The following is a 9,627-nucleotide window of genomic DNA, read 5'->3' as shown; positions in this document are numbered from 1 at the left end:
ATTCAGTTTTGATTTGATAGTCCGACTTTGGGAAGCCATATCTTAGTCATCTGGACTCCAAATTAGGTGCAATTTTTTTGATTTTGGGTACAATTTCCTAAAAATTTTAGTGGTGCAGTTCTTTTTTGGTTTTGGTGCATAGATTTGTTAGAAATAACATTTTTTGGTGACTGTACCTATCCAATCCTACATTTTGCAACTTCAAATGTTGCGTATGGGCTCATCTAGACTCTTTTTTAGGTTCCATTTTTTTTTGAAAGTGCATATTTTTTTTTGTCTACTTTCTAGATCTACAAATAGATTATAGGCTTGTGTGGATAAAAATACCACTTTCAGAAATAGGTCCTATTTTGCATTGTTCTGGTTCAAATTTGTTGTATTTTTTAGCTACATTGTAAAGTTCCATATTTGTACTCTAAAAAGAGTTTGTAAACAACAAAATCAAAAGCCCACTTTGTCCTTTTTTGACAAGTGGCCTATTGTAAATGCACTACATATAAAGTGCTGAAATCTTTCATTTGGAGATTTTTTTTGATTGAGTGAAAAGGGGGGGGGGGGGGGGGTGTGCATTGTATTTTGTGTCTCCTTGATATTGTGCTCTTGAATTATGGGTTATTTTTCAAAGTTAACTCCACATAATTATGCTACTTGGAAAGAAAACATAAAAGAACCATTGGTTGAAAAAGGTGTATTGCGTTATGTAATTGGTGTAGGAAAGAAACCTCCTATTGATGCTGATGAAGCTCAAATAGAAGAATGGGAATCAAAACAAGAAATGGCTATAGGAACCTTGCTCAAGAATATTTTAGATCCCATTAAATATCACATTAGGAAACTTACCAATCCAATAGAGGTATGGGAAAAAATTGAAGCATTGTATGGGACCGTAGATGAAGATATGGCCTACACCATTGAGGACAAACTTCTCAAGTTGAATCCTAGGAATTTCGACACCATCAAAGATTATCTTACCCAAGTAGGCATGTATAGGGCACAACTTAAGGTTTTTGGTGAACCCATCAAGGATGGAAAGATGATCAAACATATAATGACTCATCTGCCACCTGAATATGCTCCTTTTGTTTCCAATTATAATACTCACAAATTAACAATGGGTAGTGCCTTCACTAAGCCTTCATTCAAGAAATTTTCACAAATGTTGGCATTAGAACATGACAATTTAGTGAGTATGGAATTCTCCAGTCTTCCAAGATGAAAGCCTTGGTAGCTAATGAATGGAATTCAAGTGGTAAAAACTCCAACAAGAAGTAGAAGCAGTGGAAGGCTAAGCCACAAGATGACACAACAATCCTCCTCAAAATAACAATCTTCCTCGCATCAATATTCTTCCACTCAACAATATTCCTCACAAAAAGTCAAGTCTTTTTCCAAAAATAAGCAGAAGGGGAACAACTCTCACAAAAAGGAGAAGAAAACTTGTGCCTATTGTAAGAAGAATGGTCATGATGAACATGAGTGTAAAGATAAGCAGATTGATGAATTGGTAAACCTAATGAGGAAACACAAAATTGATGTACCAAATTCCTATAAGGATAAGGGATCTTCAACCACTTCAAAGGGTAAGGGAAAAGGTTTTGTAGCAAGTACAAATAATGCTGAGGAATGGGTTCTTGATTTGGGAGCTACACATCATATGGGTGCTTCAAGGGAGCATTTTTCCTCTTTGAAACCATCAAATGTACTTTACATCTATGTGGGAAATGCCACTCAAGTGGAAGTTGAAGGGAAAGGAAATGTTGAGTTGGACAATGACATCTTCAAGGATGTTCTTCATGTTCCTAACCTTAGCATCAACCTTCTCTCCATTTACCGGATAACTCACTATGGATGTGGTAACAAAGTGGAGTTCCTTCTTGATACAGTTGTCGTGAAAAATCTCAAGGATGATTCTATGGTGGTGATTGGAAAGGCTAATTATGAGACAATACTTTATTCTTTTTCTCATTTTGTGCCTAAGTTCACTTCCCTTGCCTTGTTGATTCATTCAAATTCACAAAGTAAACTATGGCATGAGAGATTTGGACATCTCAATTATCACTACCTTCAACAACTCAGCAGCAAGGATATGGTCATTGGTCTACCTCAAGTCAAGTATTCAGAGGGTGTATGTCTAGGTTGTGAAGCAAGCAAGCATCCTAAAGAGAAATATGATAAGGGGAAGTCTTGGAAGACTACCACTATTCTTGAATTGGTTCATAGTGATGTAGTAGGCCCATTTCCAATACCTTCATTTGGTAAAGCTTGCTATGTTCTCACTTTTATTGATGAGTTTTCACACTAAACTTGGGTCTTCTTTCTTGCTCATAAAAGTGAAGTATTTGATAAGTTTATCACCTTCAAATCTCAAGTTGAGAAAAAATTAGGGAAAGCCATCAAGATTCCATGAATAGATAATGGCAGTGAATATGTCAACTCTAGGCTTATAGACTTTTGCACTCATGAGGGTATTGATCTTCAACATTTAGTTGCATAAATGCCACAATAGAACAATGTTGCTGAAAGGAAGAATAGAACCCTTAGGGAAATGACCACTTTTATGCTTCAGCATAAGTCTCTGGATCAAGTGTTTTGGGCAAAAGCCATGTGTTGTGCCAATTACATCCAAAACAGAAGTCCCCATAAGGCCTTAGATGGAATTACATCTTTTGAGGCATGGTGTGGAAGAAAACCAAGTGTAAAGAACTTTAAAGTTTTTGGTTGTCCAGCATGGGCAAGGATACCTCCACAAAAGTGAAAGGTATTAGAACCTCAAAGAAAACCTTGTTTATTTGTTGGATATCTTGACCATCTTAAGGCATACAAACTCATGGACCTAGAGACACATGAAATCTTTTTTGAGAGGAGTGTTCAATTTGAAGAAACTTGTCCAAGTTTGGATTCTTCAACTCCTCCTTCTTCCTCCTTCATGGAAAGTGATACTAGTGATGATAGTGACTTGGAAGATGAGATTCCTTCAAGTTTGACTTGTAGGAAACCACCTTCGTAGGGTCCATAAATAATTGAGGATATTTCTTCTTCTTCCACTAAACCTCGTTGGGCACATCAAACCCTTGATTCAATAGGTTCATTAGTGGGGAATTCTTCAGACACTCAGAGGACAAGGTCACAACAAAAATCATTTCCACATGCTTATATTACCATTTCTTTAGATCCACAATCATTTAAAGAAGTATCAGGGATTCTAGAATGGGACAAGGCTATGGGGGAAGAATATAACTCTTTGATGAAAAAGAAAACTTGAGACTTAGTTCCTCTTTGTAAGGGAAGAAAGTTAGTTTGATGTAAGTGGATCTATCAAACTAAATTTTTAGTAGATGGAAGTGTGGATGAGCATAAGGAAAAACTAGTTGCCAAAGGTTTTTCACAAGTTCTTGGTATTGATTATATTGATAATTTTGCACCAGCCACCAAGATGAACTCCATTTTCCTAACACTAGCTATTATTATAGCTCATGGTTGGGTCGTACACTAGATGGATGTAAAGAGTGCCTTTTTGAATGATGATCTTCATGAGGAGATTTATATGGAGAATCCATAGGGGTTCATACAGGATTCTACCATGGTTTGCAGATTGAAGAATTCTATCTATGGTCTTAAGTAGGCTCCTCGGGCTTTGTATGGAAAGATGGATTCCTTCCTACTTTTAGCAGGATTCACCAAGTGTCATTCTGATTTAAATGTCTACATTCTTTAGAAGGATGACTCACACTTGATACTTGTGCTTTATGTAGATGACTTGATCATTACAAGAAATACTTCATCCATCATTGCCATTGTCAAGACCTCTTTGTAGGACAGATTTGCTATGATAGACTTGGGTTTACTACATTATTTCCTTGGTATTGAGATCACACAGTCTTCAGTAGGGATCACACTTTCTCAACTCAAGTATGCTCTTGACTTGCTTTATCAATTTTACATGAGTGACTTTGAGCTTGCTCCTACTCCCTTTCTTTTAGGTGTCAAGTTAGAGGCCAAGTGTACCACTCTACTTGACACATACACACTTTGATATAGCTTTTGTAGTTGGCATGGTTTCTTTCTTCATGCATGAGACATATGAGCTTCATTGGAAGGCTACCAAGTGCATCTTGCACTACATATAGGGTACACATACACATGGGATGCACTATGTAGCAGGTACTGGACTTTAGCTGGTTGGATATACAGACTCAGACAATACAGGGGATCTTGATTCTTACAAGTCTACTTCAAGTTACATGTTTCATCTTGGTTTGGGCCCTATTTGTTGGTAGAGTAAGAAGGAAAATAATATTGTTCTTTCTTCAACTGAGGCTAAGTATCGATGAGTTGTCAATGTAGCTATAGAGGCTCTTTGGTTATAACAAATCATAGAGGAGTTTAGATATGATCTACTTAAACCTATAATCATACATTGTGACAATCAAAGTGCTATTGAGATCTCTAAACATCCAGCTCAACATAAGTGGACCAAGCATATTGAGGTTCATATGCAGTACATCAGAGAGCTGATCCACGAGCAGATCATCACATTATAGTATTGGCCTATAGCAAAGCAAGTCGTAGATATCTTCACCAAACCCTTCATTGAGGTCAAGTATATTCAATTGTGAGATCTCTTGGGGGTGTGGGATGTTGTAGAAAGGGGAGTCCCTTGACTTTTCTCTTCTTTCTTCTGGGAGGGATCTTTTTCTCATTTGAGGTCTTCTTCTCTCTCATGTTCTGTATTGTACATATCTCTCATTTTGGAGGAGGGTTTTTCCCATGAGGTTTTCCCTCTTTCTCCACTTTATGAGAGATTGCATTACATCAAATTGTATGTTGAGAATTTCTTTTGTACATAGGTACCTAACATGGCCTCGTACCTAGGACCCATCATGCATTTGTGAGATTAAGTGCATTCCCCTAAGTTGCACTTAAGGGGGGGGGGGGGGGGGGGGGGGGTGGTGTTGGTGTACATAGGTATTTACTATTTACACTTTACTTAATTTTACTTAGGTTAATGCATTATCTTATTGTTTATTAGTTAGTCACCTAGGAGTATGCATACTCATCTGAGTTGTCATGTCAACAACACAACAGTTAGCAACTCTTTTATGTACATGGTGTCAACATAGGAGTTAAAACTCTAATTAAGCACATGGTGTCTACAACATCTCTACACAAGAAACACCTTGTCATACTTATCCTCTCACCTACAATGGAGGATAATCCACTTCTAGTGGATGTGTGCTTAGTTGTCATGCTTATCTCCTAATTCATTCTAGAGACATTCTAGATGCATCTTAGAAGTTTTTATATATAAGCACTCCTAGTGTGTATTGTACAATAGAGAGTATTCTCATTATTGATATATCGATCATACTTTGATCCATTTTTGTGCTTGTATTTGAGCCTTTTGATCTTGGGTGAATTTTTCCCTAAGGCAAATTCTTATAGTTGGTTTTCTAATTTCCAATTTGTATATAGATATTTCTTGGAAACAATGAACAACCAAATCCACACACAAGGTTTTCAATCATCAAACTACTTAAAAAAGTTTCTAAAAATGAAGAACAATAAATATGTAAATAAGGGTTTCAACCCAGAAAAATTATGAAAACACAAACACAATATATATAGAAAAGACAGGAATTGGAAGGATGGAAAATCACTATGCAAATAAACCACAAGATCCTACCTAGATTTGATGCTAAAATGATAATCGCATGAAGCACACAAAACAATCCCCTATTTCTAAAAACTTTCTTCTTCGAAATTGCTCCTCCAAAACCTATGTAATTGCAAAATGAGCTCTAGATCTCTGATAAAGAGTTCTCCACTAAATTTGGGACTTTGATTGTGCAATCACGTGAGGGAACTCGTTGATCAATTATCTTTTATTATTTTATTACCTTTTTACATTTTCATGCACAAACTTTTAGGTATTTAATTACAAATTGTCTTTATTTAAATAATTAGCTTTCTCCCTTTAATTAATTTACTATATTTTAATTTCATGCATAAGCTTTATGCAATTTAATTTAAATTTTTTTATTAAATTTATATTTTCTCTCTCTAGTTAATTACGAGATGTTTTATTGATATAATTATTAATTCAACTAATAATATTATTTAGAGTTTATTATTAAAAATAAATTTCTTAAATAATTATTGTTAACTTAAATAAATATAAATACACCTAAATTAGAACTTTAATAAAATCTTTAAATTTAATTCTTTTATTTAATTAATTTCTCAATTAATTAAATATAATTAAATATTGAGTTTTATTTATAATTTTTTTATTAAATTAAATCATTAAATTACCTTTTAACTTGATTTAATTATAATAGAAAATTAAAATAGACCCACAAAAATCAAATATGACAATTCAACTGAAGACAAAGAACATAATCGAATTCCAAGGTCCAAATCATGAATTCACATCACTTGATGAATTCAAAAAGGTGAAACTAACTCAGATACTTTTCCTATTTTCTACGAAAAATTGGCTTAGGGTTTAGGATTTAGACTTAAGATATATCTCCCTACTTATACCATTGAAATATTGTGATAGGGTATGCTCATCCTTGCAATTCAGGGAAGTTGATACCTAATACCTGCAATTTGCATAAAATCCACACATGTGCAAATACACATATTCTAAAATAAATAAGCAATGGAGGGAAGTGGTACATTGTGTAGATCCTAACTAGTAGGTGACTACAAATCCCTTCCTCAACCACATCAAGAATGCCAATCATAAAATAAAATAGATAGGTACACCATACACGTGCAAGTATGGGTTAAATAACGATAAGAACTACATATAAATAATTCATCTACTAATCATCATAAGATAACTGAAATCACTGAATGAACATACATCAATCATTATCAAAATAATCATGAAATAACTAAAATAACTAACTCATCACATATACCAATTGAGTATAAATTAACATTTAATGAAATTTGGTAACCAAGCACCAATAATCTTAAAATATAATCATAAAACTAACCTAAAAGAATTTGGTGCTACAATAGAAAAGTCAAGTAAGGGTAGGAATTATAGCTATATAGCACACAATCAATCAAGGGAACCTTTTGGATCAGCTCTAACCCTTATTGTATCAAGAATTGCCTCATGATCAGATTCATGTACTTTTCACCACTTGTTAAGAGGCCTACCACAATACAGTATCAATTGAATATTTGTTGCAACAATAAGGTTAGAGTAATGTAGAATATGTCTGTGTGTCTCAAAATCCTCAAATAACCATGTGGTAGATTTCTTGATAGGGTACCTACATTTAATTGTAAAGATGATTTAAAGTTAGAATTGATACATTATACATGACAAATGGTCATATTGAGATCTTCATGGTAGGGGAAAAAAATATACTACCTTCTAAGCTATGTGCCTTGTTAGTGTAAATTCTTATTATTTACACTTTACTTAAGTTTACTCAAGATAGATGCTATTTATTAGTTGTCATCTAGGAGTTAGCATAATTTTACGTATTGACTTGTTGATAACATAGGAGTTTGTTCCTACCTTGTCATACTTATCCTATCATCTATGTGGAGGATAATCCACCTTTTGTGGATGTATGCTTAGTTGCCATGCTTATCACCTAGCTCTTTCTAGCTTATTCTAGAAGCTTCCTAGAGGCCTCTATATACATGCACTCTTGGTGTATGTGTACATCAATTTATTCAATTTTGATTATAGAAATTTCATTTTTGCTCATCAAGAATGTTTCATCTATGGATCTGACAATTCCTAGCTCCATAGTTTTTTGCCTCTCTCTTTAGTGATAGGTGTTTGCATGTAGGTGATTCTTGGGAGCTATGGGTTTGATTGTTCATCAACTTCAACATGGTATCAGAGTGGAAGAAAAGTTGAAACAATAGATAGTACATCCCAAAATAAAAGATCCCATGCCATGAAAATGATCCTTAGACCTAGAAGACCTAAGATATCCACCATAGAGAAAATATGCAAAAAAATGTGATAGAAAGAGCATGGGGTAGAATCTGAAGGAAATGGAAGCATTTTTTAAAAGATGATAGAACCAACTTTCCAAAAATATAACATTTTCAAAAAATGAGATGGGATGCATAAGATATGCTCGTCGGAGTGGAAAATAGAACATCCAAATGTTACTGCAAAAATAGGCAACTAAACTATATCAAAACCAAAAAATACCTACACCAATGTCTCCATCTTAGGACCATCTTTTCGACGCTTCTTTTAGATCGGGAAAATACCTCTATATGCTCAAGTTATGGCCAAAAAACCATGAATAGGTCAAAAAGGGACCTAAAGAGAGAGACAAAACACTATGGAGGTAGGAATTGCCACATCCATTGATGAGACATTCTTGATGAGCAAAAATAAATTTCTATAATCAAAATTGAATGAATTGATGTACAAATACACTAGGAGTGCTTGTATATAAAGGCCTTTAGGAAGCTTCTAGAATAAGCTAGAAAGAGCTAGGTGATAAGCATGAAAACTAAGAATATGTCCACAAAATGTGGATTATCCTCCACATAGACAAGAGGATAAGTATGAAAAGGTAGGAACAAACTCCTGTGTTATCAACAAATCAATATGTAAAAGTATGCTAACTCCTAGATGACAACTAATAAATAATGCATTTATCCTGAGTAACCTTAAGTAAAGTGTAAATAATAATAATTTACACTAACAACCCCCCTTAAGTGCAACTTAGGGGAATGCACTTAAGCTCACAAAAGTAATGATGAAATGCATAATGGGTCCCAACAACTAGGCCATGATAGGTACCCATGTACAAATGCAATGAAATGAAATGCAAGCTCTATAAACTAGAGACAATAGAGAAAACCCAATGGGAAAAACCCTACTCCAAAAAGAGATAGTTGAAAACCTAGTGAAGGACTGAAGAAGCCTCCAACTAAAGGAATTTCCTAGAAGGTAGGAACAAAAAGAATATCATGAAGAATATCACTAAAGCATTAAGAAGCTACAGACTCTATCAAAAGGAAACTGCTAATCTATAGAACCTCCTCTAAAATAGAAGGCTGCAACCAAAGTAGGAACACTAAGAAGAGTGTCTATATGGTAGATGATCCATCTCATTGAAATGCATAGGTAGCCATCCACTACAATCGCCTAGTATATAGGATCAAATAATAAATACATAGCTCGCACTAATGAACAATTGAACTAAGGAAGCATTAGAAACAATGGAAGAAGCCCCCCTTAAATTAGACAAGGTGAGGTGATTCTTGGGAGCTATGGGGTTGATCATGCTTGTCATAATGACAGATCCTATTGGGTATTTAATATCCTCACCATTAATTACTATAGCTATCAATTTCTTTTTGGGTTCAATACATTGATATAGAAAGTAATCTATTCCTTCATCATTGTTGTGATATACAATAATTGCATATACATGACCTACATCATATAGAAGGATAAGTTAATGGAAAAATTCAAAGTAATCTATTTTAACCAAGTATTAAATTGCTAACTTAGTACCTAGTTCAACTAGGTTAGATACATTCTCAAAATATGTTGATGCTTCAACCTGGTTGATTTGAAGTGCCATAGGAAGTTGATATGAATCAATGGTATGAAAAAGTCTA

This window comes from Cupressus sempervirens, chromosome 5 (genome assembly GCF_028749045.1).
Source record: "Cupressus sempervirens isolate cs-2001-9-10 chromosome 5, ASM2874904v1, whole genome shotgun sequence".
Classification (NCBI taxonomy): Eukaryota; Viridiplantae; Streptophyta; class Pinopsida; order Cupressales; family Cupressaceae; genus Cupressus; species Cupressus sempervirens.
This window is presented reverse-complemented; position numbering follows the sequence as displayed.